Source organism: Periplaneta americana, chromosome 10, assembly GCF_040183065.1.
Source record: "Periplaneta americana isolate PAMFEO1 chromosome 10, P.americana_PAMFEO1_priV1, whole genome shotgun sequence".
Lineage (NCBI taxonomy): Eukaryota > Metazoa > Arthropoda > Insecta > Blattodea > Blattidae > Periplaneta > Periplaneta americana.
In genome coordinates, this window is record NC_091126.1 from 165,152,198 (window position 1) to 165,178,599 (window position 26,402).

The window sequence follows — 26,402 nt, forward strand, 5'->3', positions numbered from 1 at the left end:
CATTCTTCCAGTCATTCACTGTCCAGTGTTGATGTAATTTTGCTCACATAAAGCGTTTTTTGCACGTAACAGGGGTTAGCAGTTGCTTCTTAATAAGCTTACGAGCCCTTCGTCCAGCTTCCAAAAGCCTACGCCGCACTGTTGTGACGTGAATATTCGCCCCAGTGGTAGCCATTAACTCGCGGGTTAAGTGGACAGCAGTTAGTCTAGGATTTAATTTACTTTTCCTGACAATTAAACGATCATCTGCAGGTGAAGTCTTCCTTTTCCGGCCACAGTTTCCTTTTTTCTGGGGTGTGATGGATCCAGTCTCCCTGTATCGTTTTATGATCGAATTAACAGTAGCCAAACCGATGTGACATTCTGCAGCAATTTGCCTCTCTGTCATAGAAGAATGCTCTGCTAATGTTATAATTTTAGACCGTTTTCGTGGAGTTGTATCCATTTGTGAAGACGACAGAATGTACACAGGATTGCAGTATTAAGTCTTCAACACAACTGAAATGCTTATAAGTACAAAACGACAGGCAAAATGTCACATATTATAAAAAAGATAACGACAGACCTTCAACAATGGAATTACACGTACTACAGATGTCAATTAAAGCGGTATGAGCAGCTTTGAGGCCAACAATGACAGAAAATGTAAAAATATGTTGTGTTCAGATTAATTTGCACGCAACTGTATTTAGAGTGTTCTCTTCCTTTCCAGAACACATTAAATTAATATCTTAGGATTATATTCGACAAACACCAGCAATAGGAAATACATTTACAGTTTAAAACAAAAAAAAAAAAAGGTGAATGTGACCTGCCAGTGTTGTAGTCCAGTACATAAATATTAAGGTTTGTTTCTGAAAACAATACTGGGGCACTACTAGATTGCTATAAGGAGGCCTTTGCTATGCTATGGCGCAATTGTCTGGTAGCCCAGAATCGACAACATACACACTTGGCCATGCTCAGTGTTTTGCCATTCTATGTACAGTTTTTCCAATCTCTAGCACCCCCAATATGTACTGGCGATTTCCTGGCTTGTTGCTAGTCCTTTGCCTGCTGTAACAGGACCCTTCTCCGCTGTGGGATATGCAAAGTGACATTACTTTACATTTAATGATTGAAGTACAGGAGTAAGGGTGTAATTAAAGACTATCAGACTGTATAATCATGAGGATTAAACGATACCTTGGAAGATCTGGATTTCGCTGATGATATCTGTTTGCTCTCCCATAGTTTTGGTGATATGCAGAATAAAGTCAATACTTTATTAGAAGTACTAAAAGGGGCTCATATGAAAATAAACGTAAAGAAAACTAAAGAAATGAGATTAAGTAGTAAAAAGACAGATAAAGTTATAATAAATAATAATACCATTGATACTCTTCAAGAATTTAAATATTTGGGTAGTATAATTGACAAGGATGGTGGAGTCTTTGAGGATGTTAAAAACCGAAAAAAAAATGCAAACAGTGCATTTGTCCAGTTGTACCCAATATGGAAATCTTATGTTATATCTAGATCTACAAAAATTAAAATCTTTAACAGTAACGTGAAATCAATCTTATTATATGGTTGTGAGACATGGAAAACAAGTAAAATTATACAAAATAAACTGCAAACATTTGTTAATGGATGTTTACGAAGAATCTTAAAAATTAGATGGCCAGATATAATCACAAACTCAGAACTATGGAAGATAAAAAATCAGAAAGAAATCACAATAGAAATCAAAAGACGAAAGTGGAATTGGATAGGGCACACAATCAGGAAAGAAGATGGAGCAGTAGAAAGAATGGCTTTGGATTGGAACCCCCAGGATAGTAGAACAAGAGGAAGGCCAAAAAATAGATGGAGGAGAACAGTTCTGGAGGAAATTGCTAGGGAGGGGAAAACATGGAGCGAAGTGAAGAAGTTGGCTACAAATAGGGTCCGATGGAGGCACTTTGTGAATGCCCTATGCTCCTCATGAGGAGATACAGGAGTTTGAATGATTGAGAGTGTATAATCATACCTTAAACTATAACACATCTTTGAAATTATACCCATTTGTTCGCAGGCAAGCTTCACATCACTTCAATTAATTGCTGAACACTAGACCATTCTCCTTCTGTACTTTTATGAAAAACATTACAAATGTGTTTCCTAATTCCAGTAAAGATTGTCTTGGAATTTTACATACCCTGATAAATGCAGCCAAGCTCCTTCAGTAAAATGTGGATTACTTCTGGGTTCACACTTCTGTCATGTACAGACTACAGCAGTGGTGTCACGAAATCAGCTCGCCAACTTATGACTTTGAAGGTGTCTGATATGGCACGTGCTTTGCTGTAAAAGACGGCATACAACTGTATGGCTACTCAGCATTCAGGCAAGGGTATAGAAAGTGTTACAGTAAGTAAGGAATTGTAGTTTTAGGGAAAATCACAATCACACAAATAAGACACTTTATATGATAACGGTCTTACTAATAAACAGTGTATAAGTTCAGGATAACAGACAGGGTTTGGAATTGAACGGGTTACATCAGCTCTCGTCTATGCAGATGACATAATATGTTAGGAGAAAATTCACAAACGATTAGGGAAAACACAGGAATTTTACTTGAAGCAAGTAAAGCGATATGTCTGGAAGTAAATCCCGAAAAGACAAAGTATATGATTATGTCTCGTGACCAGAATATTGTACGAAATGGAAACACAAAAATTGGAGATTTATCCTTCGAAGAGGTTGAAAAATTCAAATATCTTGGAGAAACAGTAACAAATATAAATGATACTCGGGAGGAAATTAAACGCAGAATAAATATGGGAAATGCCTGTTATTATTCGGTGGAGAAGCTTTTATCATCCAGTCTGCTGTTAAAAAATCTGAAAGTTAGAATTTATAAAATAGTTACATTACTGGTTGTTCTGTATGGTTGTGAAACTTGGACTCTCACTTTGAGAGAGGAACAGAGATTAAGGGTGTTTGAGAATAAGGTTCTTAGGAAAATATTTGGGGCTAAGAGGGATGAAGTTACAGGAGATTGGAGAAAGTTACACAATACAGAACTGCACACATTGTTTTCTTCACCTGACATAATTAGGAACATTAAATCCAGGCGTTTGAGATGGGCAGGGCATGTAGCACATATGAGTGAATCCAGAAATGCATATAGAGTGTTAGTTGGGAGACTGGAGGGAAATAGACCTTTGGGGAGGCCTAGACGTAAATGGGAGATAATATTAAAATGGATTTGAGAGAGGTGGGATACGATGATAGAGACTGGATTAATCTTGCACAGGATAGGGACTGATGGCGATGGCGGCAATGAACCTGCGGGTTCCTTAAAAGCTATTTGTAAATAAGTACAAATGTTACACATTATTGGAACACAAAATGTTACCAATTAATACTGTATAAGCACTCTCGTATATATACCTCTTTATAACTATCCATGTTAAACGTTATGCACCACTGGACCTCTGTTTAGCGAGTGTAGACTGAATGAACGGCTGACTGCCTCAGTACATTGCTTACTTAGGCATAGCAGATTAAGGATTCTTCCCACTAAATTAACATTATTCTGGTGTTATATGAAATGGATGTTAATTGATCATTTATACAGTGTAAAAATCGATTTGATGCAGAGCATTTCTTGTATGATGTGCATTTGAATAATTGCATTCAGTCAGCCTGGGTTTTGGTTTCATTAAGTTAAGTGAAGTTTGAAGTTCATTCACGTAGGTTATTTCTGTTTTGCAAAATTAACAGTGGTTATGATTATGTAAATGAATAGTTTAATATCAAAGACGGACATCTGTCGTCTCCATAGTTTTGATCTAGAAGCAATTTTTTAATTCACAGTGTTCTTTGTAAGATTTAACACAATTTATTTTATAAATGTAGTGTTAGAGTTTGCATATGGTTTCACTATAACTGGAAAAAGCATGAAAAATTCTATAAAAAACCACAGCTATCTAAATTTCGATTGAGGTCAGATGTCCGTCTTTGATATTAAGCTATTCAAATGGTATTTCAGAAATAGATGTGATAACTTATTTAGACAATGGTAGACAGGAATGAAAAAGGAAAGCATTTAAACACGTGGTGATTCATTCTTATTGAACGAAGAGGATTATAAAGATAAATATATAGGTTTAGCAAGGATTACATGCGACAAAATATCTTGCAGGAACGAAGACAAGGATCCATATCATGCAGGTTTTTACAGCACAACATATGATACCTAGACACGAAATTAGGTTCAGTATAATTATATTTTTATAATTATTTGAGAGAGGAACATAGGTTAAGTGTGTTTGAGAATAAGGTGCTTAGGAAAATATTTGGGGCTAAGAGGGATGAAGTTACAGGAAAATGGAGAAAGTTACACAACACAGAACTGCACACATTGTATTCTTCACCTGAGATAATTAGGAACATTAAATCCAGACGTTTGAGATGGGCAGGGCATGTAGTACATATGAGCGAATCCAGAAATGCATATACAGTAGAACCTCTATTATCCGTGGTAATAAAGGGGATGAATTGGACGGATAAACGAAGAAATCGGATAATCCGTACCATAAAATACTTTCGTAAATTAAGTGAATAAGAGCTGAAGTTTCGTAATTTCCTCCGTGATCTTATGTTTAAGATGCTAGGTAGTGGATCAGAAGTTCGGTTGTCAACGACATGCTTTTAAGGGGCAAGGAAACTCCTTGTAATGGCTATCAGCGGAAATATAGGAATAGTAGGCCTAGAGGGCTCATGTTGTAGATTTACATATTCTATACACTTTATCCTTGATTTTTATTAAATCGCGCACAGTTGTAACATCACTCTCGTATTCTGATGCGAGATGAGCCACAGTTTCTCATTCCTCAAACCACTCAATTATTTGAATTTTTTTTGCATAATTATCACAAAAAGTTTTCTTTTGATACTCGTGGAATACATTTTATATAGAAGTTGTAGAGTATGGCAACTTGAACAGTAGACCAAGCTGGATAAGTGTTAAGGCTTGTAATAACACTCCCTAGAAAAAATACGTACTAATACAACGTACAGTAGTATTTCACATGTTTCTGTCGCAAAAAAAAAAGTGAGAGAAAGATAGTTGGATAATCCGTCAATCGGTTAATAGGGTGTCGGATAATCGGGGTTCTACTGTAGTGTGTTAGTTGGGAGGCCGGAGGGAAAAAGACCTTTGGGGAGGCCGAGACGTAGATGGGAAGATAATATTAAAATGGATTTGAAGGAGGTGGGATATGATGATAAAGACTGGATTAATCTTGCTCAGGATAGGGACCGATGGCGGGCTTATGTGAGGGCGGCAATGAACCTCCAGGTTCCTTAAAAGCCAATAAGTAAGTATAATTATATAATTATACTTATTTTAAACATAAAATGATGTTTATGAACAAGCAGAGTGAATGGCTCAATACTCTGTACCTTAGATTGGTTATGATGTGGCTTTTACAGCACAACGTATGGTACCTAGGCACGAAATTAGGTTCAGTATAATTGTATTTGGGTGCGCTTCCGAACAGGGGCAGCGGCATTTCCCCTAAGGTTAGAGCTCAGATTAGGTGTGTGTGTATTAATCGAAAAAAATGTCATATAAACATGCGTCCTATTTTCAATATTTTCTAGCCCCTAATTTTCGATTAATACACACACACCTAAACTGAGCTCTAACCTTAGGGGAAATGCCGCTGCCCCCTTTCGGAAGCGCGCCCCAATATGCTGTACCTTAGATTGGTTATGATGTGCTCCTCTTGCCCTGCATTCTCAACTAACTGGTCCTCATCTGCAATTTCTTCAGTTGTAACCTGCGCAAAGTATTTAGAGTACTTAACAATGTGGAGACAATGCACATGTGCCTTTTACAGTAATTGCATGACTAGATTAACATAGTATTGTGGTGTACCGAAGTACACCACTTAGTCACTCGTATTGAGTGCACATCTGCACAAAGTGTGTTGGACATTGTGACACTATCACACATCTGTGACACAGTGTATGAGGTTTGGCCACTAAAGGGTAACTGAGAGGATTCAATCTGGAATCCAGTGTGGTTTAGTGGATAAGTGTCAGCACGTAGAGCTGAAACCCCAGGTTTGGGTCCCTGTGCTGGAGAGAATTTTTCTCCGCTCCACCCATCCTTCATCATACATTAACATAGGCCTACAAATCCTGCAATGTTTATACAATATATTTTATAACAATGTTGTTGTTGTTTTCTAATGCCAGGCGTTTGACAATAAAGTCATTTGACCTCTTGCACTCCAATACTTTTCAAAGATATTATCATGACCAGCCACTGAAGCACAGATTTTGAGGTGTTCCGAATCCATCTCTTGGTTTGAGTTGCACAATGGACAGTTAGGGGACTGATATATTCCAATTCTATGCAGGTGTTTGGCCAAACAATCATGGCCTGTTGCCAATCTAAATGCAGCTACAGACGATTTTCGTGGTAAATCGGGAATTAACTGTGGATTTTGATGCAGAGAGTTCCATTTTTTCCCTTGGGATTGTGTTATCAAATTTTGTTTGTTGAAGTCTAAGTATGTAGATTTAATAAATCTTTTCACGGAGTAATAAGTAGATTTAGTAACAGGTCTGTAAGTAGCAGTGCTGCACTTCTTTGCTAAAGCATCCGCATTCTCGTTTCCCAGGATTCCACAATGGGATGGTATCCATTGGAATACAATTCTTTTATTGAGTGATATTAATTGAGAGAGCATTTTAGTTATTTCTGCTGTTTGAGATGAAGATGTGTGTTTAGAGACTATTGATAGAATAGCTGCTTTGGAGTCTGACAATATAACTGCATTCCTAAATTTATTGATGTGGCAGAGAAGATTCCTGAGACTTTCACTTATTGCAATGATTTCACCATCAAAACTTGTTGTTCCATATCCAAGAGATCTATAAAGTGAGAAGAGACAGCACGTAACACCTGCACCGGCACCTTGTTCTCTGGAGATCAAGGATCCGTCAGTATATAAATGAAGCCAGTTTTGTGGAGGGTACCTAATATTAATTGTCTCTAAAGACAATTGTTTCAGTATTTCAGTGTTTACTTCTGATTTCAGTATTTCTTCTGTTAAATTTAGATTATATTCTATATTTAATAGAGTTAAAGGGTTTGGTTTAATTTGTAAGTTTTCTTTTAAATTCGGGATATTGATTTTCTGTTTTAATTCTTGAACAATGGATATGAAACTTTTTTGAGTTTTAAATCTACAGAGAGGACTGTATGAATGCCAATTGTTTCCTGGTAATCTGATAAGTTTTTCATACTGAATCAGTGCTTTTTCTTCTATTGTCATTTTGATGCTGTTAATATTAGTGAGGAATCTCATAGAATCTATTGGAGTTGTTTTGATTCCACCAGTAATGAGTCTGAGAGCTTGTTTATAACAATGTCAAAGAACAGAAACAATGGTGTAAATGCCAGTTCTACTTACAATAGATGTGGACTGTAGCGATCAAATTCATTGTAGTGGAATCAGCTTCTTAAACTCACTTGCTTCCTTCCAGGAGTCTGAACATTTTGGTCCACCACCTGTCTGGGGGACTGCTTGGCGGTGTATCAACATAGACTATTTGCATCCATTTTCATGCACCGCAACTGCTGCTCCAATTCTGTGAGACATCTATCCCGTTCATTTAATTCTGTGAACCTTCAGTCATAACACGCTTTGACAATTACATATAGTCAAACCTAGTAATCACAATCACAAACTTGAAACACTATGCTAGAATGTAAGCAACAAAGTTTAGAGTAATTTTCGTTATTTGTAAATGGTTTACAAAAGGAGTTGTAGTTTACCAAAGTTGTATTTGTAAGCCCAATAACCTACAAAAGTCATATGTCGAAATTCAAAGTGAAAATAGCCCCTAGTTGATGTATGTAATCTTGCTTTATGCACATACAATCTTTGTTGTTTACACTGTTCAGTTATGTACATACACATTGTCTACTTTTAGCCATGTCTTGCTCTTCAATCTGTGTGTATTGATGTCAGGGGAAAATTTCAGTATACGGATTCCTCACTAACAATTATATCTTACAATACTAAAATGAGCAGATTTGTCTGCGTTTGCCGAATGCGCATCATCATACTTACGAAAAGGCACTTTTCAGTGCCAATAATTTATTTTGTGTGCACAAGGTTGGAATTTTGAAGTAAGAAGGAAAGGAAGGAATCCGTGTTCTGAAATTTATCCACAAGTTCAAATGGTTCACATAACCTAAAAATGCTTGCTGCCTTCGTAACGAGCAACCACAACATCTAAACGATAATGTGACATTTGTACAAACTTTGCAACACAAAAATATAATGTTTTATTAATGGTTCACAATAATTACTTTTATTTTACAAAACTTAAAAAACCGCTTACCGCTTACTTTTAATCACAATCACTTCATCGAAACACAAACTCCCATCCTTCTACTTTTTCTTCTTCCTTCTCTTCGTTTAACGATGCACCCGTCATACAGTGACGTCGCCAGGATCAGAGCAAGGGGGGTGCGGATGGGGTGCGAGCTGTAAAAATGTGGTACATAAAAAATCAAATATGTTCTTTCATGGGGATTCATTTACTATAGGATATCGCTTAATTTTCGTCAAGTTGGACAAACTATGACGTCACAATATGGCGCCAATGACGTCACAACGCAGTGACGTCGCAACATGGTCGACGTAAACCAAAACAATAAATAAATAAAACTATCTAAAAAAAAATTAAAAAACAAATTGACGATATCCCATTCTACAAAATACGATATCACCAAAACAATTCACGATATCCCATACTGGAACAGAGCCCATCCGCTCTTATCCAAAATAGGATATCAGCAAAACAATATCACAATATCCCATTCTGAAATAAAACCCATCCGCTGTTATCCAAAATACGATATCACCAATACAATTCACGATATCCCATACTGGAACAGAGCCCATCCGCTCTTATCCAAAATAGGATATCAGCAAACCAATTACAAACATCCCATCCTCGAATATAACGCACCCCCTCTTATCCAGAATAGAATATCAGCAAAACAATTTCAAAACATATATTCATCTCATGTCACTAAAATATCACCTCGACGATCATCATCGGGGCTTGCAGCCCCGATACCCCGCTTCTATTGGTGATATCGTATTTTGGATAAGAGCGCAATTTTGAACCCCAAATAAAAACATTAAAAGGAAACAACGAACAGATCCACACACACCCATATATACAAAATCAACAAAAATAAAAACATATATTTACAATAAATAAATTAAACATTATTCTCGATACATAATTACTACCCTAGCAAACGAAACCCATCCTTATAAAAAAAACAAATAAAGCGCTCACCATCCAAACCTTCTTTTTATCCTCTCAGATCCAAACACATCCTTAACCGGTACGCCGTTCAAACCTCATGAATACCAACCACGAAATAAAAAAAAATTACATATCTACCAACCTAACCACTACCATCCAAAAACTTACGTCATCAACTAACGTCACATCACATCACTCCATTCTGCAATCTAGCCAACATAAATTCTCATAAAAACAATAACGATATCCTATAATCAATAAAACCTGAAATTGTTTGTTTTTGTTCTTCAAAATAATTTATGCCTAGTATTTTGTTAATAAATTGCCCTTTAGGGTGCGGAAAGGGGTGCTCCGATTTTTTTATGGGGTGCTTGCGCACCCTTTCGCACCCCCCTAGCGACGTCCCTGCTCGTCAAGCTTATAGACCTGCGTCAGTGTACCGGTACTGAGTTTATTTCTTTTTGTCAATTGATGTGAAACTTTCTTCTCACAAGAAATTTACATTTTATTACATGGTTTGGATATTAAATTTTCAACACATAAAGGGTCCATCAAACCAGTAGTATATAATTATTTGAGAAAGTAGTCTGCATTTGCTTTATGTTTCTAGGCAACCAAAGATGCATTGATGAAAGTGCGAAAACTCGTGGAGCTGACATCTAGGGGAGCGGTGTGGAATTACACCCTCAAATACAAACAACAGTTACGGGAATATTGCTTGAAACATGGGGAATTATAGCCGAATAAACTATGAGAGACTGAATAAATTTTGTATAACAATTAATATAACATTATTCTTTACATTGAAGCTGCATATTTCGTATTATTTCCCTTAATTAACTGGTTTATTTTTTCCTTGCTTTAATAAGACAAAATTTATTTTGCCATTAAGAAAGAGTTTTCAATAATGTTTTATCTCACACTACAAAGCTATATAACATTAATTAATTAATTAATTAATTCATTCATTCATAGTGTTCTGCCCAATGGCAGGTTTTTCAAGCTTCCGCCAAACTTTCCTATTTTATGCCTTCCTCTTTGTCTCCGCATATGATCCATAAATATGTCTTAATGTCGTCTATCATTTGATATCTTCTTGTGCTCCGAACTATTCTCTCGTTCACAATTCCTTTCAGAGGATCCTTAAGTAGGCAGTTTCTTCTCAGCCAGTGACACAACCAATTCCTTTTCCTCTTCCTGATCAGTTTCAGCACCATTCTTTATACACTCACTCTTTCCAACACAGTTTCATTTCATTTTCTATCTGTCCAATTCACACGTTCCATTCTTCTCTACATCCACATTTCAAATGTCTTTATTACCTTCTCTTCACTTTGTCGTGATGTCCATGTTTCAGCCCCATACAATGTTACTTACTTCCTTATGACTTTTAAGGAACCCGGAGGTTCATTGCCGCCCTCAAGTAAGCCCGTCATCGGTCCCTATCCTGAGCAAGACAACCCAGTCTCTACCAAAATATTCCACCTCCCTCAAATCCATTTTAATATTATCCTCCCATCTACGTCTCGACCTACTCAAAAGACTTTTTCCCTCCGGCCTCCCAATTAATACTCTATGTGCATTTCTGGATTCGCCAATAAATGCTACATGCTCTGCCCATCTCAAACGTCTGGATATATAATGTTCCTAATTATGTCAGGTAAAGAATAAAATGCATGCAGTTCGAATTCGCCTGTATTTGCCATGTTATTAAGTTCAATTGTAGGGGAAACTCGGCTAATTCCGCAGTACGGGTAATTCCGCAGTAGTACATATATGAGCTAAAAACCCGGTGCTGGAGAGAATTTTTCTCCGCTCCACCCAACCTTCATCATATGGTAATGCAAAATTCCTGCACAGAAATATCATATGTGCTTCTGTACATCACAATAATAAATTGTTCTGTTTTCCTTGGTTATTTAACGACGCTGTATCAACTACTGGTCATTTAGAGTCGAAGGAAAGCTTTTATGATTTTACTGCGGCTTTACAATAGCGTGAACGTAAGTTTTGAGAGGCTGTCAACAGGAGGCATGTCCTCAGCAGTGCTATAGAAAAAATCAAGGATATTGGTCGACACCTCTGTCGGCAATACAGTGAAACATCGAAAGTTGGCTGTTTTTCGTGTTTTGCTACACAGCTGTGAAGAAAGTGAGCATTGTTACAAATAAATTGTTCCTTTTATGTTACTTTCATAATGTATTTCATAATTATTTACTACTGCGGAATTAGCCAAGTCCTACTGTGGATTTATCCACACTGTTGCGGAATTACCCGAGTTGTTCTTTTTTCAATTGTAATGTATGTACAACTAAATATATTTGCATTTTAATACTTACTTACTGGCTTTTAAGGAACCCGGAGGTTCATTGCCGCCCTCACATAAGCTGCCATTGGTCCCTATCCTGAGCAAGATTAATCCATTCTCTATCATCATATCCCACCTCCCTCAAATCCATTTTAATATTATCCTCCCATCTACGTTTCAGCCTCCCTAAAGGTCTTTTTCCCTCCGGCCTCCCAACTAACATTCCATATGCATTTCTGGATTCGCCTATACGTGCTACATGCCCTGCCCATCTCAAACATCTCGATTTAATGTTCCTAATTATGTCAGGTGAAGAATACAATGCGTGCAGTTCTGTGTTGTGTAACTTTCTCCATTCTCCTGTAACTTCATCCCTCTTAGCCCCAAATATTTTCCTAAGCACCTTATTCTCAAACACCCTTAATCTCTGTTCCTCTCTCAAAGTGAGAGTCCAAGTTTCACAACCATGCAGAACAACCGGTAATAAAATTGTTTTATAAATTCTAACTTTCAGATTTTTCGACAGCAGACTGGATGATAAAAGTTTCTCAACCGAATAATAACAGGCATTTCCCATATTTATTCTGTGTTTAATTTCCTCCCGAGTATCATTTATATTTGTTACTGTTGCTCCCAGATATTTGAACTTCTCCACCTCTTCAAAAGATAAATTTCCAATTTTTATATTTCCATTTCGTACAATATTCTGGTCACGAGACATAATCATTTTACTTCCAAACCTATTCTTTACTTGTTTCCAGTAAAATTCCCGTGTTCTCCCTAATCGTTTGTGGATTTTCTCCTAACATATTCACGTCATCCGCATAGACAAGCAGCTGATGTAACCCGTTAATTCCAAACCCTCTCTGTTATCCTGGACTTTCCTAATGGCATACTCTAGAGCAAAGATAAAAAAGTAAAGGTGATAGTGCATCTCCTTGCTTTAGCCCACAGTGAATTGGAAACGCATCTGACAGAAACTGACCTATACGAACTCTGCTGTACGTTTCACTGAGACACATTTTAATTAATCGAACTAGTTTCTTGGGAATACCAAATTCAATAGGAATATCATATAAAACTTCTCTCTTAACCGAGTCATTTGCCTTTTTGAAATCTATGAATATTTGCATTTTAATAGGTCTCTTTATATCATGTGGTAATGGAAGGTTTCGTCCATGTCTACATACCTTGATAATATTTTTTCAATAAACATTTTGATAAAAATATGATAGATTTACTTCTTAATATTGCGGAATTAGCCGAGTCTCCTCTAACTGAATAAAGCAAAAATTTAAAAACATTGTAATAAAAATAATTCAGGCTTGGCAGGGTTAAAGACTGAATAGCGGCAACAGCACTGCGGTACAGTGAACAGCACAGTGTGTCTCACGCGGACCAGGGCGGCAGAGAGTAGGAAGAGGTAAGTCGCGCTACAACCCCGCGAGAACGGACTTCTTGATGCGAGCTCTCACGATATCTTGCGCTCTCCTTATGCCTCGTGGTTGTCGACTATCAAGGACATGAGTAGCAATAAAGAAGAGAATTCGTGTCGTCTGAATTGAAAGAGAGGAGAAATATAAAAGATACGCAAAATGCGTCCTCGCAAAGGGTTCGGGGCTGAGAGAAACTTAATATGTGAGCTCCAAGCCTGTTGGCCACTTGTCTCACTCCGGATTACGCTGCTCCACTGAAGGAACTCTAGAAAATTTTGAAGGGGGACGTAACCTCTTAGGTACCACATAGGCCAGTGATGTCAAAGCAAGCGCATTTTTCTGACTTTGACGTCGTGCGCGGGTAGCAAGCGCTAAGTATGGAAAGAGGAAGGGTTGTGTATATGAATAAGCAACCTGTTGGATTAAGAAAACAGTGGTGCACAAACTTCAAACGGAACGTGAAATTTTATGTCGTTATTTTTATATGGCTTCTTTCTGTTTAATATTATATATACTGTCTGTAAAACAAAAGTACTAACACTGATTTCTTAATATTGCACTTGTGTTTTAAATCTTAATAACATAATAGAGAGTTAAGAAGGAATATTCACTTAAATTCCATAGTAGTATAATATTATACTGTATTAAGTGGATGAAACACATCATTCATAAAGAAAGTGATATTCCAAAAAAAGAGATTGAGTATGACATGATAAGTTGGAATTTATATTGATGGTATTTTCAGCCTTACAAAAGTAATCAATAAACTAATCAAAACAATATTACAGTACAAAGCAAAGTTACCTACGTACTTTATCTGTTTTAAGTGTAACTAATATTACATAACAAAACTCTTATCGCATTATGCTTTTAAGGTGATATTTGTGAGCAACTTCCTATCATCAGAATATTAAATTATTTTCTCGAAATCTGCTGAAGCTATAGAGCTGACATTTTTACAACACATGGGCACGTATCTTTTGCTTATGATGTAACAGTAGTTGCTTTGTTAATTCATTTCCTTACAAACAATTTCCATGCGAATATTTTCAAAATTTTCAATACACTATCTTCAGTAGACTAATACGTATATATACGGTATATTAGATTTACGAAAACATTCTGTAAGGCTACTAAATAAATAGGCCTATACCTGAAAATTTCACTTTTCTATACGAAAAGTTGAGAAAATATTTCTTTCGAATAAAAAAATCAAACTTGTGAAAAATGAGCATTAAAATTAAAACTTACATTCTTATAATGTACTTATTCTTCTCAGGCAAATCTAAAAATAAACATGGATACAGTTTTAATAAGTTCTCTTCCCTTTATCTATTGAATCAGTGCTGGCCATCCCTGAATATAGCTCGACCAAGCGGCATATACCACCTCTTTTGTCTGTCTCTTTCCTTTCCGCTGTAAAGTGCTCAGGCTCTCCTGGGCTCTAAAGCGCGCGCTTGCTCCTGTGGGCATCAATTGACATGCCTGACATAGGCCTACGCGAGGAAGGGAAATGCGATTAAACTGATCATTGGACGAAGAAGAAACGACGGAAAGTGTAAGTCTGAACATTGAAAGGAATCGTGTCGTCTGGTATCATGTCATATTATAAGCAAACTAGAAGAAAAGGAAGAACAATCGCCGGGCAATTCCACGACAACAGGAACCCTAGTCACATAAGGCAAAAACAGAGTCGTTTTGTAGTATAAGCTTACACGATAATAGCATAGTATCTTTAGAAGATAGTCTAATATTAATTAAACTTTAAGGGGGAGGACTTACAGGGATAACCAAATAGGCTATGTGTCAAAATTAACATTTTTTTTTTTTTAATTTTTAGCCTAAAATACTTCATAATATTGACTTTATTCTAGCGAAATTTCAGCGTTGTTAGGAAGAAAATAATTGCTTTTACGCCATTTTTAAATAGCTGCTGCGCTCCAGTCCCCTTGAATATCCGGAGTTCGTTTATTTTACATTTTTAAACATTTAATATGTGATATCTCAGACTCAGCTGTGAGCAGTAGACTATGGAATGAAGATAAGCTTAAATGCCAACAAGACGAAGACCATGGTCATAGGAAGAAAAGTAAAGAAGGTAAACTTGCGAATTATAAATGAGGCAGTAGAGCAAGTGGACAGCTTCAAATACTTGGGGTGTACTATAAGTAGTAACATGACCTGCTGCCAAGAAGACAAAAGGAGAATAGTATTGGCAAAGGAAGCTTTTAATAGAAAAAGGAGCATCTTCTGCGGATCTATGGAGAAGGAAGAGACTAGTGAAGTGCTTTGTGTGGAGTGTAACATTGTATGGGCAGAAACATGGACATTGCAACGAAGTGAAGAGAAGTGAATAAAAGCATTTGATATGTGGATGTGGAGAAGGATGGAGCATGTGAAATGGACAGAGTAAGGAACGAGGCTGTGTTGGAAAGAGTGGATGAAGAAAGAATGATGCTGAAACTGATCAGAAAGAGGAAAAGAAATTGGCTGGGTCACTGGTTGAGAAGAAACTGCCTACTAAAGGATGCACTGAAAGGAATGGTGAACGGGAGAAGAGTTCGTGGCAGAAAAAGATATCAGATGATAGACGAAATTAAGATATATGGATCATATGTGGAGACAAAGAGAAAGGCAGAAAATAGGAAAGATTGAAGAATGCTGGGTTTGCAGTGAAAGACCTGCCCTTGAGCAAAACACTATGAATGAATGAATCTCAGACTATATCCGAGACGTAGATGGGAGGATAATATTAAAATATATTTGAGGGAGGTGGGATATGATTGCAGACACTGAATTAACCTTGCTCAGGATAGGGACCGATGGCGGGCTTATGTGAGGGCGGCAATGAACCTGCGGGTTCCTTAATAGCCATAAGTATCTCAGACAATAGGCCTAATAGAGACAATTGAATCAAATTTTCAGGGCATATCCGCACATTATACATAAATAATTCTGTAAGATGAATTTGTCAAATTCTAAATTGCAAATTAAAGAATAAATTTGAAATCGACGTGCGATTTTTCTTTCTGTTCATAAATATGCAAAATAAAAATAAAAAAATTACAATTTCTTACTTACTTACAAATGGCTTTTAAGGAACCCGAAGGTTCATTGCCGCCCTCACATAAGCCCGCCAGCGGTCCCTATCCTGTGCAAGATTAATCCAGTCTCTATCATCATACCCCACCTCCCTCAAATCCATTTTAATATTATCCTCCCATCTACGTCTCGGCCTCCCTAAAGGTCTTTTTCCCTCCGGTCTCCCAACTAACACTCTATATGCATTTCTGGATTCGCCCATACGTGCTACATGCCCTGCCCATCTCAAACGTCTGGATTTAATGTTCCTAATTATGTCAGGTGAAGAATACAATGCGTGCAGTTCTGCGTTGTGTAACTTTCTCCATTCTCCTGTAACTTCATCCCGCTTAGCCCCAAATATTTTCCTTAGCACCTTATTCTCAAACACCCTGAACCTATGTTCCTCTCTCAGAGTGAGAGTCCAAGTTTCACAACCATACAGACGAACCGGTAATATAAATGTTTTATAAATTCTAACTTTCAGATTTTTGGACAGCAGACTGGATGATAAGAGCTTCTCAACCGAATAATAACAGGCATTTCCCATATTTATTCTGCGTTTAATTTCCTCCCGAGTGTCATTTATATTTGTTACTGTTGCTCCAAGATATTTGAATTTTTCCACCTCTTCGAAGGATAAACCTCCAATTTTTATATTTCCATTTCGTACAATATTCTGGTCACGAGACATAATAATATATTTTGTCTTTTCGGGATTTACTTCCAAACCGATCGCTCTACTTGCTTCAAGTAAAATTTCCGTGTTTTCCCTAATCGTTTGTGGATTTTCTCCTAACATATTCACGTCATCCGCATAGACAAGAAGCTGCAACAAAATCATAAAAAATCATTAGCAGTCTCTTAGCTTTGCGTCCACACCTGTGGAGTAACTGTTAGCGCGTCTGGCCGCGAAACCAGGTGGCCCGGGTTCGAATCCCGGTGGGACAAATTATCTTGTTGAAGTTTTTCCGGGGTTTTCCCTCAACGCAATATGAGCAAAATGCTGGTGCTGGATTCCGGACTCATTTCGCTGGCGTTATCATCTTCGTTTCATTCATTTGTTGCTACCTTGTGTGTGACTGTCGACAATCCACGAGGCATAAGGAGAGAGCAAGATATCGTGAGCTCGGATCAGAGTTCCGTTCTCGAGGGGTTGTTGCGCGGCTTACCTCTTGCTTCTCTCTGCCAGCCTGCTCCGGCGTAAAACACTCTGTGCTGTTCACTGTATTAAACCGCAGTGCTGCTGCTGCTGCTGCTGCTATGCAGGCGGAATACTCTCTTTAATAAGTCTACACGCATAGTGCACAGCACTTCCCTGCACAAACTATTATCTTTTTGTCATCTGCCGATTTCACAACCACTACAATTTGGGCTATACGTATATCATCACCGTTTCCATTACACTCATAATAAACCATTATCATCATAATCATTAGACCTGCAGACTTACTAAAGGCTTTACCAACAACTAAAAATGTATTTAAAAATAGGCTTAAGGACTTTACTAATAGACGGTAATTATACACAGTATTTAAAGGATGTAAATGATATGTTGTTATTGAAGTGTTGTATCAGTGTTTTTATATTGACTTAATCTGTTTACTATGCATTGTATATTTTTGTTTAGCATAACTGATGAATTGTATGTGCTATAAATTGAATAGTATACTGTGTCTGGTCAACTGATGAATTGTTTAAGCTTATAAATTGATTTAATGAAAGTATGCTACTTTGTACTGTATATATTTGTTTAGTTTTGGCCGATGAATTGTATATGCTTTAAATTGAATAGTAATCTATATAGCTCTATTGATAAATTGTTTGTGTTTGTAATTTGAAGTAGTTTGCATATATATGTATTATCAATTTCTGTATATCACAACTGGTTGAACTATTTATGCCTTAAATTTAATTAACTTGCTTATTTTGTATTATACATATAGCTCAACTGATGAATGATCGTTTGCGTTCGTAAATTTAATAATCTGATTGGCTATGTATTGTATATTTTTAGTAGAGCCATCGATGCAGCTCAGTCGGCAGACTCGCTGGGCTGCTGATCCAGAGCTGCGTTCGGGCTTGTGTTGGATCCCCCTGTGGTCTTTGGTTTCTTCCGAGGTTTTCCACAGCCGTGGGACTGAAGCCGGATGGTGTATGGCGAGTCCTTGGCATCAACCCCTTTGATTAGATTACCCCCCTTTGATTTGATTACCTGGTTGGGGTTTTCCGAGGTTTTCCCCAAACCAAAATGCAAATGCCGGTTAATATTTAGGCGAATCCTCGGACCTCACCTCATCTCACTACATCTCGCCAAAATATTGTAAAAATTGCACAAAATTGTAAAAATTGTAGAAAATTACTAAATTGTAAAACTATAAAAATTTGCAAAAACTGTAATTGTAATATTGTAAAATTTTGACTTGTTCCACATCTTAAAGCTTCATTGCTCATGTAAGATCTATGGAATAAAATGAATGAATGAATTATGTTGTGTCAGTGAAGTGTGTTGTGTTGTGTAAGTGAAACGTGTTCCTGTCAGTGAAGCTTTATAGTTCATAGTGGCATTGCAAAGTATTTGAACAGTAAATAGTAATATACGTTACAAGAGCGGTATGTTGACGTTTTCATGTTCGAGGAAAAGATTGAAAAAGCGAAACGTAGTTGAGCTTTTTTAATTTCCGAGAACATGAAAACAAACATACCGCTCGTGTATCGTACATTATTTTGTGCGAAGATCGTTTATTACATACCTGAAAGACGAATTTCTAATTAGTTACAATGAAATCTCCATCTTGGTTTCTGTTTAATGACGGCAACTTTAGAAAACAAAAATATATACACTCCAGCAGGCCGTGATATACGTCTGTCTTTTTTTTCCCCCAGTCTATAAATGCGAACTTAAAACAAACGGTAAGGTTATGTAATGATTTATTTTTCATTTTAATATTTTAACAATATTACTTATATAACATATTGCAGTAATAACATCGGTAACTGGAGTCTTGTTGATTTTTTCACGGCTTCCTTAATGTTACTTGTATCAGGAATACAATAGCTTTCGTGGAGTAGTAGACTTTACTTAATTTTTGCAAATATTTAAAAACAATAATTAACATTGCAATTTAGGTGCAATTGCAGTGGTAAGTTTCCAATTTATAATTATTACTATGTTAAACGTCTCTAAAAATAATATGTTAAAAGCCTAAAGCAGTAAAATAAATGTCGCGCTTAAGCGGTAAGAAGAGGGAAATTGTTATGTGTGTTACGTTGGGAATACTGAATGTGGTATTTCACACTTACCGCGTATTGGTTCTGTGCGGAAAACAAGCAAATATGCACGATCTCGCACAAATGTTTTTGAAGTGTTAGTGAAATCAGGATAGAATCAGTGCAGTGAGTGAGTTGACAGCGAAATGAGTGTAGTGTTGAAAGGTACTTGTGCAGATATGAACATAACATACTCGTGGGTTTTAGTTCAAACTTAGGTTTAAGATGCAAATTAGATTTACTTTAAATGTTATTTTAAGTGATCGTGCTTCATTTAATTTAGGATGTTCTCTGTTATTATTATTATTATTATTATTAATTATTAGTATTATTAATTGTATTTTTATTAATTGTGTTTATTATTGTCATTATTGAGTGTAATTAGTTACCACTGCCACCGGGTATAATTATACCCATTGAAGTGTGAATACATACATCCCATACATACATACATACATACATACATACATACATACAACATCATATCCGGGGCGCGTAAGGAATTGCGTGAGAGGGGAACATAACACGTGACAATCCAATTCACTATTGATCTTTATGCAGAAAACATGTCAGATGCTCAGTTTGCGATCAGGAAAGCAGCGGATAATTTTAAATGTGTAGGATGAGAATCTCTTTGTAGGCCTACGTCGTGGCAAGACAGTTTCGGAATGTGTTGAGGAAACGGCAGCTCTTAGGACTTGGGGAGTAGCAAATCAACACTACTTAAATCAGCGATGTCAAGGTCAAAGCACGTACTTGACTCTGGTGCGATCAAGCGCTGACTCGTTGCAATGAATCTATTCAGCAAGCAGCAGCGGTGAACAAGAAGGGGTGCGCAAAATGAGCTCTATTGGCCTCTACTGCCAGGTGAATGAAACTTCTTCTATTAAGCAGTCGATAACATGTCATACTCATAAAAGACAACAAGAAATCAAAGCTGTTTTGCGGCAGGTGCCTCAGTAATAAATCAATTAATTATAAAATAGTACAATAAATAATAAACATAGACTAGCCTTAACTTACACAGTTGCATATAATAATTAGTATCTAATTAATTGTTATATGATTAGGCCTATGTAATTATGCAATTATTAGTACATAAACATTGCTGTTGTGTTTCAAATTAATGTAAAAGTAAAATAAATCATATAACATTCTGCACCTGTAAAAATTAAATAATAGGCTTATAACAAATAATAGAAATTATTATCTTTAACTTATGCAGTTTAGATAATGAGGCCTATCTAATTAATTGTTATATAATTGTTACATAATCATGCACTTATTCTTCTCCTCCTCCTTTTTCTTCTATTATTATTATTATTATTATTATTATTATTATTATTATTATTATTATTATTATTGTTATTATTAGATAACGTGTTACTCACACAAAACGTCAACAAAAAATCAAAGCATGTTTTGCAGCAGGTATCTCTCTAATAAATAAAATTAATTATAAAATATTTCAATAAACGATAAATCTAGACTTCCCTTAACTTATAAAATTTGAGATAATAATTATTAGATCTATATAATATATTATTATAATTATCTAATAATGTAATTATTAGTACATAAGCCTGCTTCTCTGTTTTAAACTTAGACAAATGTAAAAGAAATCGTAAGACATTCTATAGCCTAGACTATTTCTAAAAATTATTTAATAGGCCTAAAATAAATAAACATATATTCTGTTTAACATACGAGTTTTAAATAATAAAATCTGTCTCATTAATTGTTCTGTAATTGTTATATAATCATTTACTTATTATATGCAGGCCTACATAACACTTATAGAAATAATATAGATTCCCGACTTCTCGTCTAATTCAGAATCGCTCTTCCTGCTTTTGGCCAACACCAATCTTCTTAGTATGTCCGGCGAAATGTTGTTTCCTGCAGCAATACTTAGCAATGTCCGCATATCATCACCTGATAATTCTGATATCAATCTTTGTTTTGTGATGTTCATAAGAGAGAAAAATTGCTCACGTACATACGTACTGGAAATATAGAAATCTTTTGCACCGCAAATTTTCGTACCCCTGGATATAGTTCGGGATTTAAAGCTTTGTAAATCTGAGAAGATCTTGATATTTCAAGAGTCCAGTCAGCCTGAAACTTTACTGTACGACTTCTTCCGCTCCATCATCAATGTGTAATGTACAAAGCTCGGAACTTGGGGACTTGTGTGTCGTGTGCATGAGTAAGGTTAAGGTACAATGTACACAAAGCTCACGGTGCAAGTGCTCAGGGACAGTCGTGTGTACTAAGAAAGTGGTCACATCGAATGACAAGAAGATGGACGAGGAAACTGTGTCATGTCGAATCCAATGACATTGAGAGAATTACAGGTAAACGGTCTGTTTGAGGAATTAGAAAAATACATATTACTCGAATGGGTATTATAGAAGTTTGAAAATACATTTTTTAAGTTTTAGGTACAGAATTTCGTGGAGGAATTCGGAGGAGATACGTTATTTTCTTCGAACAGAAAGTTTATATTTAAGTTGTGCCACACACAAACTAGAGGCATTCATTGAAATATAGTGCAGTCCCTTAAATTGTGCAGTCCCTTGAGTTTGTGGAAAATTTGTCCATAGCCATTGGATCAAGTAGTAGTGACACACAAATTGAAAACTATTTTCGAGAAAAATTGAGGATACACTTATTTTTCTCAGACACGAGATCAGCTAGCAACTGCTCAAAATCGAACGTAAAACAGTGACAGTGAAAATATTCAGTATGTTAAGTTTGCTCCCAGTGGAAATAAATTTTTATCGTTTGAAATTAGGTTTAACTAACAGGCGAAGAAGTTATGGGTTCGAAAATCTTCGAATGTACGTAGTCATACACTGTAATAAAATGTACAGAGGAGAACAGTAAAGATAATATAATTCTCATGTTTATTTTTATTATATATTATATGCTAAAAATTACGTGTTTCAACCTACCGTAATACTATCAATACGTTACTCCATCAGACCTGACAGTACCTCCGTGCTGGAAGCGGGAGATTGTTGATATTGGAGTCCGGTCGCTTAACCACGTGCAAAGACACAAGTTCCCAAGTTCCGAGCTTTGGTAATGTACAACCTTTGTGTTCACCAGTGACTTGTACCTGCGTGCCCTACGTGCTCTGGACAGCGCATACGGGCGATGAGACACGCTTACGCTCTCGTTGACATCACTGACTTAAATAGAAGGCCTGTGGAAGCTCTCCTAGGCGAACAAAATGACGGGTGATTGCAGCCATTACCCAGCAATTGTATTCTGTGTCGTAATATGTCTTTACTCTGCTCAAGTGTGATATTCATGGTGTAAAAATGTTCCGCTAAATGTAGGAGGACTCATGATGCTAATAAAATAACAATGTAGGCTACTTACTTACAAATGCCTTTTAAGGAACACGCAGGTTCATTGCCGCCCTCACATAAGCCCGCCATCAGTCCCTATTCTGTGCAAGATTAATCCAGTCTCTATCATCATAGCCCCCTCCCTCAAATCTATTTTAATATTATCCTCCCACCTGCGTCTCGGACTCCCCAAAGGTATTTTCCCCTCCGGTACCCAACTAACACTCTATATGCATATCTGGATTCGGCCATACGTGCTATAGGCTATGCCTTGCCCATCTTAAACGTCTGGATATAATTTTCCTAATTATGTATGTCAGGTGAAGAATACAATGCGTGCAGTTCCATTCTCCTGTAACTTCATCCCTCTCAGCCCCAAATATTTTCCTAAGAACCTTATTCTCAAACACTCTTAATCTCTGTTCCTCTCTCAAAGTGAGAGTCCAAGTTCCACAACCATAAAGAACAACCGGTAATATAGGCTAACTGTTTTATAAATTCTAACTTTCAGATTTTTTAACAGCAGACTAGATGACACATCTTCTGAACTGAATAATAATAGGCATTTACTATATTTATTCTGCGTTTAATTCCCTCCCGAGTGTCATTTATATTTGTTACTGTTGCTCCAAGATATTTCAATTTTTCCTCCTCTTCGAGGGATAAATCTCCAATTTTTAGGTTTCCATTTCGTACAATATTCTGGTCACGAGACATAATCATATACTTTGTCTTTTCGGGATTTAGGCCTACTTCCAAACCTATCGCTTTACTTGCTTCAAGTAAAATTTCAGTGTTTTCCTTAATCGTTTGTGGATTTTCTCCTAACATATTCACGTCATCCGCGTAGACAAGAACCTGATGTAACCCGTTCAATTCCAAACCCTGTCTGCTATCTTGGACTTTGCTAATGGCATATTCCAGAGCGAAGTTAAAAAGTAAAGGTGATAGTGCATCTAACAATAGGCTATAGGCTACATTTGTTGAAATTTCAAAACGATGGAATTTTAAAACAGAATTGGATTACATCTATTAAACGAGAAAAATTTTATCCTTCTGAAGATCTGTGTAAAACTTTTATTTCGGCAAACATTCCAGTTCACAAATTGGACAACAATTATTCCGGGGTTTTATGGAGAAGTTCACTGGAAAATCTATTCCAGATGAGTCGACGATAAAAATGTTATCTCCGTCGTTGTTATGACAACACCATGAAGTCCACACCTGTGGAGTAACGGTTAGCGCGTCTGGCCGCGAAACCAAGTGGCCCGGGTTCGATTCCCGGTCGGCAAGTTACCTGGTTGAAGTTTTTTCCGGGGTTTTCCCTCAACCCAATATGAGCAAATGCTGGGTTAACTGTCGGTGCTGGACCCCAGACTCATTTCACCAGCATTATCACCTTCAATTCATTCGGACGTTAAATAAGCTAAGATGTTGATAAAGCGTCGTAAAATAACCTACTAATAACAACACTATGAACGAAATCAAACAAAAGTGGACACCAAAAATAGGTGGAACCTGCCGATATTTACTGGTTCAAATATGCACATTTGTCTTCAGTGGATGTTGAAATGAGTTTTTCAATGTATAGGCTAAGGCTCTTTTAGCCGATAATCGCCAGTCCTTCACGACTGAAAGTCTGCGGAAAGTGTTCATTACTTACTATTGTTGGACCATCGGATCTGAGCCCCTTCAGCGCTGTCGTCGTTCTTGGAAAAGTTAACGCCTGTACTCACTCCATTCCACCCTCTTTCCTCCCACCACGCTAAACAGCAGGCCACGAACCTTGCCGAATAGGGACGTTGCCAAACTTCCGTCAAACGGTGTCATAAGTAACTGTTCCTCCATGCTACAATATCATTTCTTTCAATCAAAATACATCTTGTATTTCTACAATTTTTAAACCTAAATCCCACGTCTCGAATCACTTTCCGTAGCGTTTCTCTCCAACCTTGGAAATGATTGCTTCTCTCGCAACTTTCAGTAATTTCTTTAATGTCGGAACTTCTTTCTGCACGGTATAAAATTCTTGTATCTTTCTTCTTAAAAATACATCGGTACATATCATCTACAAGAATTAAAGGTTCCCTTGATCTGTTCTTCCCTGGTGATTCTAGCTTTTCATCTCCTGCACAGACTCCCTTTCTCCTGATTTTCTTTATTAGGCGCTCTGACCTGCCTATATGGGACATGCAAATCACAGGAACCTGCAGAAAAGTATATTCTATTATTCATGTGCTAAAAAGGATAAATGTTCATCTTCCCTCTTGCTTAAAAAAAGTCCCTTTGCAGACCCTTGTATTTCCCTATTTTGACTATGCTGACATTTTACTGACTGACCTTTCCAGCGACAACAAAATGAAACTTCAACGTGCTCATAATTTGTGTGTACGTTTTGTAAGCAATGTTCGTAAATATGATCATATTACCCCATCCCTGGAAGCAATAGGTTGGCTTAAACTAGATAAGAAAAGAAATTTACATTCACTTCTCCTTCTCTTCGAAATCTTAAACTCTTCTATTCCTTCCTACCTGTCGTCTCGCTTCACTTACCTTTCTTCCCACCACAATCTGAACACACGCTCTCGCCATGAAACAACACTAACAATACCATCCCATCGCACCTCCTCATACTCATCCTCTTTCACAATAGCCCTGCCAAGACTCTGGAATTCGTTACCTGCTAGCATCAGGGACTGTCGAAATAAAATTCAATTCAAACGCAAACTTACTAGGCACTTGGTCAGTAATTGAGACTCGTTCAGACATGGTTTCTTGTAAATAGTTCTTTTAATCTACCACAAAATATCTCAATATCCGGTAATTTCATCACTATAGAATTTTGTTATTGTAGGTTTAATTTGTAATTTAGTAAATACAAAAATATTCTTTGTTCTTAACTTCTATGATAAAATGTCTAGCTTTCATTAATCAGGTATTCTTGTCGTACTTTAATTTTTATTGTAATTGTAATTGTAAATTTAATATTAATTGTAATCTTATTGTTCATGTTATAGTTGTAATCCCCTGGTAGAGGGGCAGAGAAGGCCTGACGGCCTTATCTCTACCAGGTTAAATAAATAAATCTAATCTAATCTAATCTATATAAATTACATAACATGTTGTATTGGTATTAGTTAAGTAACTTTAATACGTAAGCAATTCAAATAAAATAAACCTCACCAGTGATCGCAGCTGCTCTTTTCGTTGCCTTATTTATAGGAGAGAAATATTGACCTGTTTGTTTCTCTTCATCGCAAAATGCTATTACGTACTTGCTGAATAATTTCTTTCGCCACTCCTCGCTACAGTGTTCATGTTAAATTGATAACACTGGACCGCAAGTGCAAATAAACTGTCCTGCAAGAAGGCTTAAAATTGTGAGTAGTGGGGGACAGAAAGGGAGAGAGATAGAAAAGAGAGAGATAGAAATGCAGGGAGAGAAATTAATTAGGCTACAGAAGCTGAGAAGGAACTAGGGTTCAGTTCGCATATCTTACGGGGGCACAGATCCGATGGTCCGACAATACAATGCTGTACTGAATGAGAAATAATTGAGTACAGGTATCAAAATAAAGACAATCTTTAGTCATTTTCTTCTTTTTATGT

General features: G+C 36.8%; 1 long non-coding RNA gene across 7 annotated transcripts in view; it reads right to left on the reverse strand.

Moving 5' to 3' along the window:
• Positions 1–9,425, reverse strand: part of LOC138708136 (uncharacterized) — an 80,103-nt gene extending 70,678 nt beyond the window's left edge. For 2 of the 7 annotated variants that reach the window (XR_011334600.1, XR_011334602.1), the window contains exons 1-5: positions 9,370–9,425; positions 8,398–8,543; positions 7,461–7,676; positions 5,737–5,816; positions 2,180–2,325 (exon numbers count right to left, since the gene is read on the reverse strand). This is a non-coding gene — a long non-coding RNA (uncharacterized lncRNA). The remainder of the gene's footprint in view (positions 1–2,179; positions 2,326–5,736; positions 5,817–7,460; positions 7,677–8,397; positions 8,544–9,369) is intronic. The other 5 variants (XR_011334604.1, XR_011334601.1, XR_011334606.1 and 2 more) reach the window with 5 other exon arrangements.
• Between the last annotated feature and the right edge of the window lie 16,977 nt (positions 9,426–26,402).